The 19415-nt window shown below is 38.2% G+C and overlaps 1 non-coding gene across 1 annotated transcript; it reads right to left on the bottom strand.

The window, feature by feature from the left end:
- Positions 1-15147: 15147 nt before the first annotated feature.
- Positions 15148-15254, bottom strand: LOC123814227. The gene has a single exon (XR_006784853.1). It is a non-coding gene; the product is annotated as a U6 spliceosomal RNA (small nuclear RNA).
- Between the last annotated feature and the right edge of the window lie 4161 nt (positions 15255-19415).

The raw sequence follows: 19415 nt of genomic DNA, 5'->3' as shown, positions 1-19415 counted from the left end.
GCAATGGACCCCTGCACCCTCAACACTCCCTAAACTACTTTTCTGGTTTATTTTTCCCCAAAGCACTTATCACAATTTGACAAACTATGCATTTTACTTATTTATTTCATTTATTGTCTGTCTTCTTCCTTGGAATGTAAGCTCCATGAAGGCATGGATTTTATTCTGTTTGGTCACTGCCATATCTGCAGGGCTTAGAAAAGCACTGGCAAATAATAAGCATGCAACAAATACTATTGAATGAAGCAGCTGGAACAGTTCATCATATATAGACCAACCAAAATATTAACCTCTAGGAACATACATTCTAACTCGAATTCATGTAGTATGTATTTTAACACCTACATGCTACATTTCTATATTAATTTTTATTATTTTACTTTCAGAAGCATAAAATTAATGCTCTCCAGAAATAAGGAAGGCACAGAGAAGGTTTCTTTGATTTTAGTCAATCAGATAACATTGAATGACTTCTTTGATGAATACATTGTAATAGATGGGGAATGGTAGGGGGCAGATAGAAATAATGAAAAGCTTAAGGCAAAGATTCTGCCTTTAAGAAACTTGTCATTACCTTCAGACACAAAAAATAAATCCAGTGAATTAAACCAAAGTAATTAAACAAAAATATCAGACAACAGAGTCTTCACAAACAAAATAAATACTTACTTGAGCACTAGAGGAAGAGAAAGGTTCGTAGTGGGAAAAGAGAATATGTTCAATGGACAGTAAAAGAGGATTTAAATAACTGATTCCAAGAGTGGGGTATTAAGAAAAATAGCCTGGCCCTGGCTGGTGTAGCTCAGTGGATTGAGCATGGGCTGCGAACCAAAGCATCGCAGGTTCGATTCCCAGTCAGGGCACATGCCTAGGTTGCAGGCCACGCCCCCCAGCAACTGCACATTGATGTCTCTCTCTCTCTCTCTCTCTCTCTCTCTCTCTCTCTCTCTCTCTCTCTCTCTCTCCCTCCCTCCCTCCCTCCCTCTCTAAAAATAAATAAATAAAATCTTTTAAAAAAAGGAAAAAAAAAAAGAAAAATAGCCCGGATGTTCATGGTAAGGTCGGATTCTAGGGATCCTTGAACGGAGTTTAGGCCTTATATGAAGTAAGTAGACAAGTGTGGGAGGAGTGTGTGTATGCACGTGTGTGTGTTTGGCCAGCTAGCAGAAAAAACAAACTCTTCTCTGAAGACTTTTAGTCTAGTATTGGTGTGCAACATTGTTGACAGGTGGGAAAGACTGGAAGCAAGAAGATTAGTTGGGAAACTATTACAAGAGTTCATGCATAAGATGATAAAACTTGAAGGTCAGTTGACCCTCAAACACTGCAGGGGTGAGCGACACCAACCTCATGTACAGTCAAAAATCCATGTATAACGTCCTTTTTTCAGTTCTCAGATAACATACTTTCCTTTGTGTATAACTTTTGACTCCCCCTCAAAAAAACTTCATTAGTTGATTACTGTTGACTTTATCAATAAGATAAACATTTGATTAACACATATTTTGTATGTTATATAGAGTATATTGTATTCTTACAATAAAGTAAGCTAGAGAAAAAAATATTGTTTAGAAAATCATAAAGAAGGAAAATATATTTACAGTGCTGTACACATATACTGAAAAAATCTGCATATGAGTAGACCCACTCAGTTAAAACCCTTGCTGTTCAAGGGTCAGCTATAGCGTGCTATAAAGGAAAATGAAAATGCCAAATGCGAAGATGGAATAAGCATGCCTGATGACCAATTTGATATGGGGGCAAGGAAGATGAGGTAGTCAAACACCACAAGGTTCTGAACTGAGGGTATGGTGATAGAATTAATAAAAAAAAAAAAGAAAGTCACATGGGATAGATGGTGATGTGTATGGTTTTAGGCTTGCAAAGTTTGCAGTAATAGCAAGATACGCAAATAAAATGTTGAGCAGGAAGTTGTAAGTAAGCCAGGACAAGGACACTTGGTACAAAGATAGAATTGCTCATAAAGTTATTGACCCCTAAAGAAACTGGGAAGGTAGCTTTCTGTGGCGAGCTACTTTGTTACAAGTTGTAAACTCTCCTGTATAATTCCACATTTCTCTCTGCATAGGTTGTCACCCCAGTGTTGGTTTCAAGTTTTAAAATGAGACAAATAATACAGGATTATATTGTTAAAAGTAAAAAAAAATTCAAACCATAAAGTGAAAGGACCTCCCTTCACCCCCTTCCAAGAGATAACACGTATTTTATGTACATTTTTTCAAACATTTGTCTATGCAGTTACGTACATATGTGGTACATATAAGAAATGCTTGAGTTTGTATTTGTTTCACATAAGTGGAATCACGCTGAATGGTATCATCAACTCATTAGCAGCTGCTAAGGAAGCCTTGCTGCCAATTTGCTGTAGCTGTGGGGAACCCAGGCAGGCAGAGCTCAGCTGCCAGTCGCCAATACCTCCAACACTCTAGCTGATACTAATGTCAGGGAAGATTTTGAACACCAGAAATTTGGCTGACGCATCAGATTAAATATGACCCTGCCAGATAGATACTCCAGTGCACCTTAGTACCACATACCATTTTCCCTCTCCTGTCACCAAACGTTGGAAATCTTACTTTTACTGTAATCCTTAGGGAGCAAGATTCAAAACCACTACTTCTCCAGTAAAAATTGGTTGTCCATTTTCCTCCCTCCCTCCCTTCCTCCCTTCCTTCTTTCAAAAATTTCCTTTCCCTTTTCTTTTCTCTTTTCTCTTTTCTCTTTTCTTTCCTTTTCTTTTCTTTCCTTTCCTTTTCTTTTCTTTTCTTTTTTCTTTTCTTTTCTTTCTTTCCTTCCTTCCTTCCTTCCTTCCTTCCTTCCTTCCTTCCTTCCTTCCTTCAGAGAAGAAGGGAGGTGGAAAGACAGTCAGAGAAACCTCAATGCAAGAGAGAAACATAGATCAAGTGTCGAATCCACTACCCAGGCAGGCGCCTGGACCAGGGACAGCACTCGGCCAACTGAGCCACAGCTACTAGGGCAAAAATTAGTTCTTTAAAAATGGATTTACAAGGCCAGAAATCCTTAGTATTTCTAGATTCTCACTTTCTGTTTTTTAATGTCTTTTGTTTCAATTTGTACTCTTTCCTCTACATAATATTTCATTCCAGTTACCTTGTCCAAGAAGAAGGCTTTCTTTTTAAAACTCAGGGGATGAGGATGATCTTGAAGTTCCGGGTTGTGGTGGATATTTGTTCATTGTATGTTAGTCAAAGCTGTTGAAATTTTACTCTTTTGTATTTTAGTTCCTGGTTAAATCTTTCTAAAATCATAGTAATTACATGCCTAGTTACAAAGATTTACTTTAAAGCATATTTAAATATTGCAGCAACATGCATCTTATTTAGCACAATTCATTTTTAAAGTTCTAACTGTGGGAAGCTATATATGTTCATAATTATAGTTTATTTGAATGTGCAGTATTTTTAGACCTGTGAAGTACCATACTTTGGGGGGGTGGGAAAATAATTTATGTATTTTTAAATGAACTAAAGTTTTTTTCATGCTCAGTGTCTAGGATAATTTTAAAATTCATTGGTTCTATTTTATAATATAAGCTTTGAACAAGAATATCTTTATACAATGCAATCTCACTAAAGTGGTTTTTCAAAACCCGTGTCATATGGCCACCACTAACAACTTCGGTAATTGTGGTGATTAAATCATCTTTGAGAGACATTTCTCTTACACTGAATTTCATTCCAGATAATTTTTGCAAATAAGTAGACGTGTCTTTCAAAGGACCAGCTGCAGATCATTTCTATTTCATCAATAACTAGTGGTAATCATGTTATTAGAAAAGCATGACCGAAGTCTGTGTGAAAACTTACCAGGTCCATTCACTTGAGTTCATTTGGGAGTGCGACTGATTCCAAAGGCACTCAGGGCATATTTCAGAACCCTCTGCACTGACTGATCCCACACTTTGCAGTTCTTTCCAAGATTCAGCACCTACCACTGTGCTGGCTTTGGAGAAAGATTCAAAAAATAACCTGCCTGGGAGCAGCTTGCCTTCCCTGAGGAAACGAGATACACATACCTAAAATTATAGGGAGATACGACACATGAGTGGAAAGATCATTTGGGGCCAGGTTATCCTAGAAACACTTTCTGGAAGAGGTATAATTTGATCTGTGCCTTAGGAGACATATAGGATTTAGATGAGTAGAGAAGAAAAGGGAGAAGGTTCCTCATATAGGGAAGGAAAAGAATAAATGGTGGACCTTGCAGAAATTATAGGTCTGTCCTAACTGGAGTTGAAAAGTAGTAGGTGAGGTTGGGCAGGCGAGTCAAGGTGTTTTCCCAGGAGCCTCCGAATGCCTAGATGAGAGTGGTTTGAAACTGATTAACCAGCTAGAAGACACTGAGACTTTTTAAAAGGAAATAAAATATGCAAGCATTATTTTAGTGACATTTATCTGGTTGAAGTTGACAAACCGAATTGGCAGCTGGGAGAATTTAGAAGGAAGAGCATTGCTTAAGGAAACATTACACATGCATCAACTGGTTTTTAAACTAATTTTAGAGAGAGAAAGAGGGAGAGAAAGAAAGAGAGAAGGGGATCTTAACTTATTTTTGCATTCACTTACTTATTCTTGTATGTGCCATGACCAAGTAGCATCAAAAGTTTTAAGAAATAGCCCTGGCTGGTGTGGCTCAGTGGTTTGAGTGCCAGCCTGTGAACTAAAGGGTTGCTGGTCCAATTCCCAATCAGCCCACATTCTGGGTTGCTGGCCAGGTCCCCAGTAAGGGTGTGTGAGAGGCAACCACACATTATTGTTTCTCTCACACTCTTTCTCCTTCCCTTCCCCTCTCTAAAAACAAATAAATATTTTTTTAAAGTTTTAAGAAATAAATGTGTCTTGTGACAGCAATTTCACTTCTAGCAATTTATCTTAAAGAAGTAATCATAGGTACACACAACAGGTCAGCTACCAGAACATTTAGTGCAGTGTATTTATGTAGCAATAAATTGGAAATTTAAATTGGCCAATAAGTAATGGGCCAGATATTATTATAATACCACCATGTAATAATAGACTGTTATGGAACCATTAAAATTGATACATTATAAGATATTTATTGATTTTGGAGAGGGAGAAAAAGAAAGACTGAAAGAGAGACAGAGACATCAATTTGTTTTTCTACTTATTTATGCATTCATTGGTTGATTCTTATATGCACCCTGACTGGGAATCAAACCAGCAACCTTGGCATATCAGGACAATGCTCTAACCAACTGAGGTACCAGGCCAGGGCCACAACTCAGTCTTAAGTAATAGTAAAATTTCAAACTTAACTTTGTGTAAATTTTTCTTCCCTCCCCAATCTTTGACTACTATAGTCTGAAGTCTTGTAGTGGGGAAAGTTGGGGTGGAGGTGGAGGTTAGACTTAGGATGGCTTATCAGGAAGTGTGAATTCTAGAACCACCTCTACACCCAAGCTAGTAAATTAGTCAGTCCAATTTTTCATTACCTCGTGTGAAAAATAGAACTAATAATACTTGGCCTACATGCTTCTTCAATTTATTATGAACATTAAATTCTATCATAAAAGCACAATTATTTTTGCAGAGTTAAAAAGTGTTTTATTAGTGTATTATCAAATCCTACCCACTAGACCAGGGAGCCCAAAACCAAATGCCCACAGGAGGCCAGGAAAGTAACAGATGACTCATCAGGCCAGGTGTGAGATGACAAAAAGCAATTGGCATCTGACCTGAACCTCGGGGTAGGAAACACGGTGAACTGAGAGGAAGAGCCCATGGCCAGGAAGAGGGAAGAGCTACTCCTCAGATCTGAGCTGCTTGTGCCATGTAGAAATTCAGGCCATGTTGTAGATCCTCTGATACTTCGAGGAAAGACGAAAATTCTGATTTTTGCATGAAACCTTCTCATTTTCCACAGTTATTGCTGATCTAAATACCAAACACTACATAGATCAACAATGTGTGAGTTGAATTCATGCTGAATAAAGGCTAGATTTGGTCCCTGGGACATTAGGTCATAATTCTGCACTAGAGCACAAACAATTGAAGGCAGAGACTTTGGCTTCCCTCTCTGTGGCCTCAGTGTTTTTTATACAACATTGACATATTTGGTGCTGAATAAGTGCTGGTGAAATCTTATAGCTGCATGCTACTAAACTGAAAAGACTGTTTCTGCAGGTGAAGATGCCAAATAACTCAGTGCTGCCTTGTAACTCCCCCTCCCCCTTAGGGGTTCTTTATATATGTAAATTTAATCCTAGCAATCATCCCTTTTATTTTTCCCAACTGGTCAGAGTACAATAGGGGAAAGAAAGCTAAAGGACTAGATGCAAATAAGAGACTAATGTGAGCAAAGAAATAAGGTGAACAAATAAAATCACAAGATATTTAGTTATTTCTAGTGTTCTACTGAGTCTCTTGTAAGGAGGTTAGAGGGGCCTACCTGCAGTGGGTGGGTTTAGCTAACTAAAGAAGTAAGTGAGAAGTAGAGAAGCAGCTATGCCAGGGTATGCGGGTCCCTGCTGTGGGGCAGTGGGGTGTCAGAGAAGACTTACTGAAGGTGCGACGCTATTTAATTCAACAACAATCTACTGTAAGTCTACTGCGCAATACATCTGCGAACAAAACAAAGACCCCCAATCTTCATGGAATTTATATTTTAGTTGGGGAGACAGGCAATGGGCATAATAAATTAGAAAATTGTAAATTACGTAAGATGTTAGAAGGTTGATGGTCAATTTTCTGTGCCAGTTGGCTGTGCTATAGTCCTTAGTTACACAAACACTAATCTAGGTTTTGCTGTCATTGTTGTCCTAGAAAACCTGGGTCAGGCAAGTCAAGGCCTGAGGACCAGAACTAAGGCCGTCCTAAAGAACAAGAAATTCCATCTATGGACTGCGGCCTTAGCTCTTGTGGGCGAGTTCTAGCCTGCCCCCTGATAGCTCTCTCTGTTGGACGAAAACTGTCTCTGTAGTCAACAGACCCAAGGCTTTGTTCCTAAGATTATTTGATGCTGCCCAGACACTCACTGTCCTGAGGGCTTAATGATGAAGGGAGTAGACATGCAAGGGAGAGAAGGGGAGGTGAGTCAGGATGCTCCTAGTCTCTGGACAAAGCCAGTTTGAATCAAAAGGAAAGGAGAAAAGATTGGCTTAAAAAATGAAGTTTCTGCTTTTTCAGTGGTTATAGTTCCCTGATATATGCATATCTACGAGTATATTTATACCTGTACGTATGGATCTATACGAGGCAAGGCCAACATCTGGACCCAGTCTGGCGCCAGAAACTGTGCTTTTAACCACGAAGTTCTACATGAGGAAAAGCCATGTGAGTGAGACCAGAGGGGTGAGTGATGGACCTTGAACACTGTCAAGGTCCTGTCCTCCAGATCAGTACACATTGTAGCTGCAGGTACAGGCAGCCAGCTGTGAGTGGAGGATTTGTGGGTTGGAATTCTTGGAAAAAGGAGACAGAAAAGCTTTAGCCAAGAAATGGAATCAGAATATGTAAACAAAGCCTGCTTTACCTGAAGTCTAGATTTCAGAGAGAGCTTCAGGAGTTGCTTAATGCCCTGTGTGGCCTATCGGACCACAGGTGACAATGGAAAAATGTGGTCAAGAATGTCACGTCAGTTTGCTGAGTTTCCTAAATCCTCATATTGGATTGTGGGCATATCTAAGTCAGCCATCTTATAAATGTCTTTGGGTCTTCTCACTGAGATTGCTAGATTAAATGTGACCACTTTTTTGGTTACTGTACTGGATCTTTTCTACCATTTTTCCTTGTTTATATATCCCAAAGGAAAAAATACAAATCATACTGAATTCATTTAATAAACAGAAAGCTCCTAGATTCTCTGAATAGACAATATCTCTGACCAAATAAATTTGTGCTATCAAACTTCCCTTTTTGGAAATCTTTTAATATTTTTATCCAACAATGTTTAAAAAACAGTTTTTAGTATTACAGTAAATTGATGTTGTAAAATAGCACTCAGAACAACAACAAAAAGAAATGCAGTCAGAGTCACAGGCTGGGAGAAAGCAAACCCTGACCCAAACTGCAGAACACAGTTAGAGGCATAAACAAACAGATGTCAGCCTCTGGAATTCAACACTGAAGGTCATGAAAATGGAGCGAAAACAGTGTTAGACACCTGGCTGTGGACAAACTAAAAGTGAACCTTGCATGTTTGAGATGAGGTACATGTAAAAAGATTATATTTAGTTTTATAACAATTTATCTGGAATCATCTTAGCAGAAGTAAAATTCAGTTTTACTCCTTTTCTGTGAGGGTGCGGGTGTATGTGAAAACTGGGAATAGTGAATAAGCTGAAATAACAGTGAGCGGCTTTGAACAGCCTCTGAGTGTATTTATAGACATCAAGCACACGAAACACGCCCACGTCATACACCCTCTGCCCAGGAATCCAGGATGCATGGAGAAGAATATAAGGTGTGCATTTGTCAGCCTCTACCACACGTGGGGTGTGCTAGGCATAATACCTTAAAAATCCTTTAGAGTACCTGGCCAGCATTTTATCAAAACTGTAAAATGAATGGTTGGCAGGCTTGTAGACAGAATTGTTTTGAATATAAGATCTTTCTTTTTTCAAACATTAGTACTGACATAAACTCTCTGAATGTCTCAAGGTCAAGACACATCTGCTGTGGCCTCAGGTGAATGGATGGCAAAGGGTTGGAACTCTTCCTTTTTATTCCATACTGTTCTCTATCATTACTTTTAACAATAAACTATAGTGCTGTTATGGTTGCAAAAACCTTATTTAATAAAATGGGCTCTCTACATAGAGCTGTCCAGCTCTGTTACTGTGAAACACAGGAGAGATTACAGAAGGAAAAGAGACACAGGTACTTCGGTCAGAGGGACACTCCACCAATGCCCGGTGCCCTGGGGATTTGGGGATGAAATCATCTAACTCTAGGCCCAAATTTCAGGACCAAATACAGGCATACCCTGTTTACTGTGCTTCCCTTTATTACACTTCCCAGACATCCTGTTTTTACAAACTTAAGGCAAAAAAGATTGCAAGTCGTCATCTAGAACCGAACCCACGGTATCTCTGAGGTATGCTTGTGATAGTCCCTCGGCATGAAAAACAGGGGCCCTGGTGACCTTTGGATGTGTCATCTTTAGAGCCAAAGGAGGCATACATCGTTTACCAGAAAAGTCATCACTTTTTTCCTCACCAGAAAAAAAAAAAAAGGAAAGAAATTGCTGTGAGAACCAGGCTTAGAACAGAGAGTACAAAAGATTGAGGGCATCTGCTTTCCTGTCACCCATTTCGTGAAGTGCAGAGAACACCAAAGACTGGCAGAGCCTCAGAAGATAGGCACGTGATTGCCTTGTCTAGACCAAGGAAGTCTCAAAGTTTTCATTGCAGCAAACCCTGAGTGCCAACTGTGCTGCCGAGGGCCGCAGGGAATGCACCGGTAAATCAAGCACAGCTTCTGCCCTCAGGGGGCTGATAACTTGACCGTAGCCTTTGCTTTCCAGGACTTTGTAGCAACCAAAGCACCTTCTCCCTATTTCTTGCAATTAGGCCCACTTACTTGTTTTATTTTGTTGTGGTCTCTCGCTGTTTCTACCACAAATTTCTCTAGATAGTTGATGAGTGCTGGACTTTGTATTTTACTTCAAGTCTCTCACATCTGATTTCCCAGCAGAAGAAAAAACAGATTAACAACATGTTATCTGTTGGGATCTTTTCAGTGACTCGGTCCTCAGGGTTTTTGAATTCACAAGAGCTCACTGACGAGAATACATCTCTTTCTCTAAGCTGTTAATTCATGCTTTAGGTATCAACCATCTTTTAAAATGCAATTTCATAAGTTTCTTTAGCATGAAAATAATAGCAAAAGTTATAAATCCATTCTTTCTTGCTTTTATTTATCAATTATTCACCATACACGTGACTACCTTGGCTCTGTGACACCTAGCAATGTCATACTAAGAGGTTTCAGTTATATCTGTTACTATTTGTCACCCAAAGATGAAACAGAAAAACTGAAGTCACCTAGCTTTCCGGTCTACCACTGGTCCTCAGACTTTCTCTCTCTCTTTTTCTGAATCACAGCGTGGAGCTAATAGAATGTTCTGAGGTGGAAACCTTAAATAATCTAGTGCCTGGATTCATAGGATCAGGGAGAAATAGAACAAGTAGAATTTATCAAGGTCAGTCATTGAAAAGAAGAAAAGAAGGATGACGCCAAGGCACACATTCTTTCCCCCTGTTCTTTTCCCTCTAGTGAAAAAACACTTTACGTAGAACACACTTTCTGGCATGCACACACGTCAGCTGTGCTCTTCAGGGTGAGCCTCTCTCTCTCCGAGCTCACGCAGGCCTTTGCTGAGAAGCAGCCCAAGCCCAGGACATGAAAAGAATAGTAAGTGAAGGAAGCAGAATATGCCACCCCAGAATAAGCCAATATGGCATATTGATTAACTTGAACTAAAGTTACTTGAGAAACAGCTGATGCAGGAAGAACACTCTGATCCTCCTTTGTCCCTCTGAAAGCAGGAGGGTAGAGGATGCTTTCCCAGAGACAGGGCATTTAGGGCAGAGAAGGCTTTATAAACAAACCTGTTACTTCCAATAATTTACTACCCCAAGCCCAAACTTCTTTGTCTTGTCAATTCTTCACAAATTTATTGTTTCTATGTCTAAAAGGTATAAAAGCTATACCTTCCTTGGTTCCTTTCATGTTTCATATTTTTATGGGCTCTGTATGTACAAAATTAAATTCATTTTTCTCCTGTTAATCTGTCTTATGTCAATTTAATTATTAGATCAGCCAAAGAACCTAGAAGAGAAAAGGGGAAAGTTTTCCTCCCCTACGTAAGCCAGGACAAAGGAAATGAAATAATGCAAAACTATCATTCATTCCACTTCAGACAGAGTTCAGGAACCTGTAGAAAGTCAGAGGTGAGAGGGACCACTTTTGGGAAAAACAAGGAAGAGGTAACCAAGGAGGGGGCTTCTGAATTGACCCTTGAGGATGGGTAGGATTCCCATGGCAGAGATGACCGATGGGGAAAGATAACCTGCTTCTGCCACGGTGTCAGCTTTTAACTCCATCTCCCCGAGACCTGATATCCTCCTCTATAAAATGAGGGTCTGAGGATCTGCAAGGTGACATGTAACACAGGCTTCAGCTGAACTTTAGTTAATACAATATTTGCATGGACATTAGTCAAGATCTTTCCCACTTGCCTCTTCTATGCCCCTTTTTGTCTTTCTCCACGTCCCCCCAGTTATCCTCTTCGAGTTAATAATGAAATGATCACAGCTTACATAAGTATATTTATCAGCCATGGCCATGATTACGCTGCATACAAACCATGTCACAGTTGACTGGCTTGTGACACAATTTTCACACTCAGAGGGTTCTGGTATATCTGCTCCGGTTTAGACTTTGTTGAGTGATTCTGCCACACCCTCCAACCTTCCTAGGCTCTGGTTCATTCTCATGATCACTTTCAAAGAATGCTTTGGATCCTTACCTTTGTCTATACCATCTCCCAATACCTTGCTTATGTGGAAAAAGTTATGTATAAATACTAATTAGCTGAACCAACCCCAAACCTACAAAATTTTTCAGAATCTTGTTTTGTGTTGAATTGAATGTTCTAGAATAGCTAAAGTCAACCATAAGGAACTGCTGTCCAGACTGCCTTCCACAAGGGTCATACATATGGCACAATTACCATTCTTGTGTGATAATAGTAATGATGATGATTCTAGTAATATCTCATGAAATAAACCCAATATTTAAGAAGGTGGGAAAATTCTAGCATGGCAAGATCATAACCTTTGTACTCTCTTTAATGCAAGTGTTTACTAAATAAATTATTAATGAAAAAAAATCCAGAGGGAACAATTAGCCTTACTCCTTTCAAACTCCTTACTCAAGGAGTTGTCACTCCTTGAAATTCTGTGACAACATTTATTTGCATGTAAATGATAAAAAAAATTTTTTAAAGATATTTGTTTGTTAAAACAAGTCTAAAAAGAAGCTGTCCTTGGAAGTTTGGTGGAAATTAGCTCCTATTCCAAGAGAGCTTTAAAATACAAACTTGTAGATCTGAAAAAGAACTTTATAAGTCAGACTTTAATTCACTTAAGTCTTTCAGACAGTTATTCTAAATTAGAGCTTTCTTTATGTTAAGCACTCTTTACCCACCTACCGACAAGTTTTAGCAAAGCATTTTAGGAGGGATAGTAAATGAAGAATTATTTTGGATATTTTAACTCAGATAAGTCAGCAGACAAACCTCGTGCATAGTGACCAAATTGTACCATACTGGCACCCCACTGTACCGCTTCCTGAAACAAAAGGTCGTGAGAAACACACAAAAACTGAGCGTCATCCTTCCAGGAGTGGTTCTGCTTGTATGTTAGAATGTCTTCCTCCACCGTGGGCTATGGGTGGAATGTCCCTGCTTGTTCTTCAGAGAGTGTATTTCTCTAACAGTTCAATGAACTACTGTGTAGTGAATGGTCAGAGTATGAAAACCTGTGTGTGCCTGCCATGCTACTTGCCTCCAAAAATGTATGCTTTTCATTACTATTTGTATTTCTGGTTCCTGGCAGCAATTGACTTGTTACTTTAAAGTGTGAAACAAACCCCTGTGCATTGTAGGGAACGGCATTTTTTTTATGTATCTCTATACCTTCAATTCAATGATTTATTATTAGCGATTCTTCACAAACTTGAAAGTCAAGTATATTTTTCTTAATTTTCTTATACCAAGTCTTCTCTTTTCCAAACACCTTAGACCCAATTAAAAATCTTAAACTTTTGGAACTGACACTTGGCAAGGAGTATGTTTAAGCAGTGTCAGTTCTGACACACAATGCCAAAGATTTCAACTTAACTCGGCCTTAAATCAGGCTAATCAAGTCGCCGCCGATTAAGCCTTCCAGGCTCACAGCTTGCTCCTGAACTAGACAAGTGTGGGGTGGGGGAGGAAGCTGGAACACTCTGGTCCCTGCACAATGTCCCTCTGTCACCTCTTTTACCGAGAAATTTTCTTAAGCTCCCGGCTTTTATTAACCCTCCTTCCGTTACAGTAATTTTTAGTATTTATTGGTGCTTCTCAATCTTTTTAAACCTATACACCTAATTTTTTATCATCTAGAGTTTTATTATAAAAATCAAAGTGTTTCTCCCCAGATATAAAATGATAACACTGATTTCATTTCCACTCACAGACACCTAGAGCTTGTCGTGCATCCCTGAGTGAGGAGTGATGGGGACAGAGGTTGACTCCTTACCCTCCCACACACGGCCGTCTTTGAGAATCACTGGTCCAACTGCACTGCTCCTTGGAGTTTGTTAGTAAATCGGCCAACACTTTTTTTTATTCTAAAGAGGAAATCACTATTGTTTTAGATATTCCAAATTGCATTAAACTACGAGTTAGGTTATATATAGTGAGTGAATTTTTTTTTAAGTTTCAATGATAAATTTTATTCAAAATGAGGTGTGTAAAGAGAAAAAAAATTTTTGCTTCCCGCGAACCCCTCCCTGTCTTCTTTCTCCCTTCTCTCTCTCCTTTTCTTCCTTTCTTCCTTATTTCCTTTTCTTAAATTTTTTTTATTTTTTTAATCATTGTTCAAATACAGTTTTCTCCTTTTTACTCCCAATCCATTCCCCCCTCCCACCCCTCCCCACTTCCCTCCCATTACCACCCTCCCCTTAGTCTATGACCATGTGTCCTTTAAGTTTGTTCCTGTGAACCCTTCCCACTGTCCCCTTAGATTCCCTCTACTCTCCCCTGTGGTCATTGTCAGCCTGTCCTCTATTTCAGTGTCTTTGGTTACATTTTGTTTGTTTCTTTGTTTTGTTATTTAGGTTCCTGTTAAAGGTGAGATCATATGGTATTTGTCTTTCACTGCCTGGCTTGTTTCGCTTAGCATAATGTTTTCCAGCTCCATCCACGCTGTTGCATAGGGTAGGAGCTCCTTCTTTCTTTCTGCTGCATAGAATTCCATTATGTAAATGTACCATAGTTTTTTCATCCATTCATTTACTGATGGGCATCTTGGTTGCTTCCAGCATCTAGCTATTGTAAATTGTGCTGCTATGAACATTGGGATGCAAAGGTTCTTTTGAATTGGTGATTTAGTATTCTTAGGATAGAGTCCCAGCAGTGGAATTGCAGGGTCAAAAGGCAGATCCATTTTCAGTTTTCTGAGGAAGTTCCATACTGCTTTCCATAGTGATTGTACCAGTCTGCAGTCCCACCAGCAGTGCACTAGGGATCCCTTTTCTCCACAACCTCTCCAACACTTGTTGTTTGTTGCTTTGTTTATGATGGCCATTCTGTCTGGTGTGAAGTGGTATCTCATTGTGGTTTTAATTTGCATCTCTCTGATAGCTAGCGATATTGAACATCGTTTCATGTGTCTTTGGATTTTCTGTATGTCCTCCTTGGAGAAGTGTCTGTTCAAGTCCTTTGCCCACTTTTTTAATTGGATTCCTTGTCTTCTTAGAGTACAGTCTTGTAAGTTCTTTATATATTTTGGAGATTAAACCCTTGTCTGAGGTATCATTGGCAAGTATGTTTTCCCATACAGTTGGTTCTCTTTTAATTTTGATACTGTTTTCTTTGGCTATGCAGAAGCTTTTAATTTTGATGAGGTCCCATTTGTTTATTCTTTTGCTTTATGTCCCTTGCTCTAGGGGACAAGTCAGTAAAAAAGTTTCTTCGTGAAATATCTGAGATTTTCCTACCTACGTTCTCCTCTAGGACTTTAATGGTGTCACCTTTTATATTTAAGTCTTTTATCCACCTTGAATTTATTTTTTGTATATGGTGTAAGTTGGTGCTCAAGTTTCATTTTTTTTGCACGTGGCTGTCCAGTTCTCCCAACACCATTTGTTGAAGAGGCTATTTTTACTCCATTTTATGTTGCTGCCTCCTTTGTCAAATATTAATTGACCATAGAGACTTGGGCTTATTTCTGGGCTCTCTGTTCTGTTCCATTGGTCTATGTGCCTGTTTTTATGCCAGTACCAGGCTGTTTTGATTACAGTGGCCTTGTAGTATAGTTTAGTGTCGGGTATTGTGATCCCTCCTACTTTACTCTTCTTTCTCAAAATTGCAGCAGCTAAAAATATGGAACGCTTCACAAATTTGCGTGTCATCCTTGCACAGGGGCCATGCTAATCTTCTCTGTATCGTTCCAATTTTAGTATATGTGCTGCCAAAGCAAGCACTATAGTGAGTGAATTGATGCCTGGGGAAAATGTCCAGGTTTCTGTGAGCTTCTACAGTTGGTACTAGAACCCCACAGTGATTCTTGTGCTTCGAATCATGCTAAACAGAATTTAGAAAGCCATTTGACCAGTTTTCTATTTTCAATTCCTTTTCCAAAATAGGTGATTCTGCACTTCAGTGTGTGTACTAAATTAGCTTGTGCACATTCCTAAAAAACAAAAAAATTAGATCCGGAAGTTAGAGACTGATGAATGGATAAGGCAGAACAACTTTGGGAATTATGTGGTAAGCTTTTCTGCTTGCATTCCTCTGACCTTCGGATCTTTGGTGTTTCAAAAGATAAGTGGTATTTTTTTGTTGTTGTTTTTTGGGTTTTTTTTTTCTTTCCTTAGCAACACACTGAGGTAGAATTTGTCTATGAATGTGAAACAGTGAAAATCTTGGTTTACACATGCTTTTTACTTGTGGGGCTGTATTTTTCCTTTTAGTTATCAATATGCAATAAATATTTCCATAGTATGTTTTCTTTTTTCTTAAAAATGGTTTATTAGTATCTCATTTGTGGAGTAAGATAATTCCCCCCCCCTCTCTCTCAGCTGACCAAATCTACAAATAAAGAAGTTTGTCCAAAGTAAACAGTGTAACAGTGCTACAACTGGAAGTAGAATTGATAACAGCAGAGTCTGAAACTTTTCAATCAAATTGTAGTAGAATATAAAATTTGACTCAATATGTATAGTGTCAAGAAAGCCAGTTTAAGACAAAATTTTCTTTACAGTATGCCTGCTGGCATTGTTACATGAAAAAATAACTCCTAAATAAGTATATGTGAAAATTTATAAGAAATATAAAGTATGCATTTATTGCTTCCAATATTAAGGGATCTTGCCTAATAGTTGCTGGTGTTTAGAAATCTTCAGATCAGGGAATGAAAGGCTAAATATATTTCTAAACCATTTCCTCTGCAGCGTAATACCCTCTTGAACTATACTTGATAGTTCAATTACTAATCCCTGTTTCTTTGCCAGAAATGTGTTTCTGGCAATGGTGTGCAATATTTGGCTTTGCTCTGATACTATTTCCTGGCCTTCAACTGCAAATGTTTGTTTCCTTCAGGGAGTCAATGGTGCTGTACAAAGACACTTTTCCTGGCCTGTGATACATTATTTTTATATGTTTTACCATGGAACATGTGCAAATTCAAGCATTTTAAGTTTCTAAACAATGAATGTAGCTTTTGAGTATAAATGCAATATTTTGGTATAGAATTTTTAAAAAGATTTTATTTATTTTTAGAGAGAGGGGGAGGGAGGGAGAAAGAGGGGAGAGAAACACTGATGTAAAAGAGAAACATTGATCAGTTACCTTTCCTATGTGCCCTGACTGGGGACCAAACTCGTCACCCAGGTATGTGCCCTGACCAGGAATCGAACCAGAGACCTTTCACTTTGCAGGACGACACCCAGCCTACTGAGCCGTACCAGTCATGGCCATGGTAGATAGAACATTTTAAAGAGATGCCTGGACACTGTGTGAACTTTTTGAGGCCATTATTATTAGGTATGGAGTTATCCAACTCTGTCTGAACCACACTGTATCTAGAGTACTAACTACTACCAATACCTCCTTAGCCAGTGAGCTTTTTTACATTTTCTTCAGGACTGAGGGCGTTTCAGGAAAGAAACGTCCTTGACATGATTGCCACTCCCATATCTGTACCCGTATCTGTACACATGCATTGTCGTGCCGAAAGGAGCTGCATTTAGGGCCAATATATTAAATCAAGATTACTGTCTTTAAAATGATATATACTCATTGTAAACAAAATTCTCACATAACAGAAAAGTACTAAAGAAAAAATAAAAATATACCTAAAATCCCATCACCAGAGAAAACATCTGAATATCTTCCACACATTTCTCTATGCACATGTACACATTTGTAGATAATTACAATTTTACATAAGTGAAATCACACTGTACATGCTATGCTGAAACGTGCTGCTTTACAGTCAATTATTTGTCCCAGACATCTTTCCACTCCAGCAGTACAGGGCTGCTTTCCTGTTTTACAGGCTGTACTGTGTTCTATCAAACCCGTGCACCATAATTTACCTATCTAAGCTGTTTCTGAATTTCTGCTGTTATAAACAAAGCCACAAAGAACATCCTTCAGTTACATCTATTCTCACTTATTCACTTATTTCTTTTGGATAAATTCCTATATATGAGGCTTCGGGTCATTGTATGCATATTGCCAAACTATCCTCTAGAAATAATGTACCACATTACATCCCCACAAAAAGGACATGAACATATGAATCCACTTGCTGTAACCATCCCCGACTCTGAATTTGGTTAACCTTTTTAATATTTGTTAGTTGAACCATAAAATAATATTTCATTGATATTTTATTTTGCTAGTCTTTCATTTCTAATAAGGTTAAACATCCATGCTTATTGATCATTTGAATTTCTCCTTTTTGTAATTTTTCCATTCTGTGCTTTTGCAATCTTTTATTTGCTCTTCCCCTATATATATAATATATATTTTTTAATTTTTAGCCCTTTGTTATGCATCATATTGCAGAACATTTTTCCGATTTCTCATATATCGTTCTCCCTTCTTTTTAAAAGATTTTATTTATTTATTTTCAGAGAGGGTGTAGGTGAGGAGAAAGAGAGAGAGAGAAACATCGATGTGAGAGAGATACACAAAGAGGCAACCAACCAGGGACCGAACCCGCACGTGCCCTGACCAGCAATCAAACTGACAATGCCCAGCCAGCTGAGCCACACGGTCCCGGCTTTCCCTTCCTTATAGTGTGTCGTGAGGTTATTTTTTTTTGGTGGAGGGTGGGGGAGTGGGGCAGGGCTTGATTGTTTGTAACACAAAAGTTCGAAAGTCAAAGTTACAAATCTTATCCTTTTGGGTTTCTGAATTTTTGTGGCATAGTCGTAAAGGGCTTGCCATCCTCCAAGGGGAAAAAATATTATCTATTCTTGTTGTTCCAGTACTTCCAACTTCTCATCTGTCACACTCACATCTGTTACTCTTCTAGAAGGCATTTGCATATAAGGAGATGAAATCTTGATCTGTTTTGTTTTTTTCCAGATGACTGACCTGTTGTCCCAAACCCTTCCAGAATGATGATCTCTTTTAAAACCACTTATCTGAAATGCTATCTTTATCATATAAATTAATGTGCATGTACATATCCAGCATTGTGGTTAAAGCATTGTACTTGGATTCAGACCTCAATAAAGATTGACCATTTTCTTTTTCTTGCATTGCTTTTTAAAATTTTCTTATGTAATTTATACTTTTGCTGCTATTTAAATTGATGTTTCTGCCCATATATTTTATAACTAGGCATTTTCTGTCTATAAGCCAACTATTAATTTTGTGTATATATATATATATATTTAACTCATCTGTAAAAATGATACTTCTTCATCCTCCATTCCAGCTCTCATCTGACTTCTTGGCTTGATATATTAGCAGCATCTCTATTTCACTCTGGACTTTAATGAATTGAGGAAATATTCATCTAATTGTACTGCACTAAGTGTTTTCATTAGAAATGGATGTTAAATTTATTAAATCATTTTGGCATCGGTCAAGATGATCACACAGTTTCTCTCCTTTGACTTATTCATATGGTGAATTATATTAATAGTTTTTTAAAGCTATAAGCTACATTTGCATATCTGGAATAAATCCCACTCGGTCATGTTGTAGCAGTCTTTTAATGTACTTCTGGATTCTGTTTAAAATATGCAAGATTATTTTTGCACTTGTAATTTGATTGTAAACAATGTATCTTAACATTTCACCTTTTTACAGTCCTATTTCAAGCAGTAATTTTGCAGTTAATTAATTTAAGATATTACATGCATTATAAAATGAAAATACCATCACATGCGAATTCACCCCTAGAGAATGAAATAGTCTATATGAATTTGCTTAAACAATAGTATAGTTACATTAAAATTTAAAATAATAAGTTTATACCCAAGGGAATTGAAACATATGGCCACACAAAAAAATGTACACAAATGTCCACAGCATTATTCATAATAGCCAAAACCTGCAAACAGCCCAAATGTTCACCAACTGATGACCGAATAAACAAAATGTGTTATATACATACAATGGTA

The sequence above is a fragment of the Phyllostomus hastatus genome, unplaced genomic scaffold, assembly GCF_019186645.2.
Source record: "Phyllostomus hastatus isolate PE091 unplaced genomic scaffold, TTU_PhHast_1.1 phas_contig_159, whole genome shotgun sequence".
Taxonomy (NCBI): domain Eukaryota; kingdom Metazoa; phylum Chordata; class Mammalia; order Chiroptera; family Phyllostomidae; genus Phyllostomus; species Phyllostomus hastatus.
This window is presented reverse-complemented; position numbering and strand designations above follow the sequence as displayed.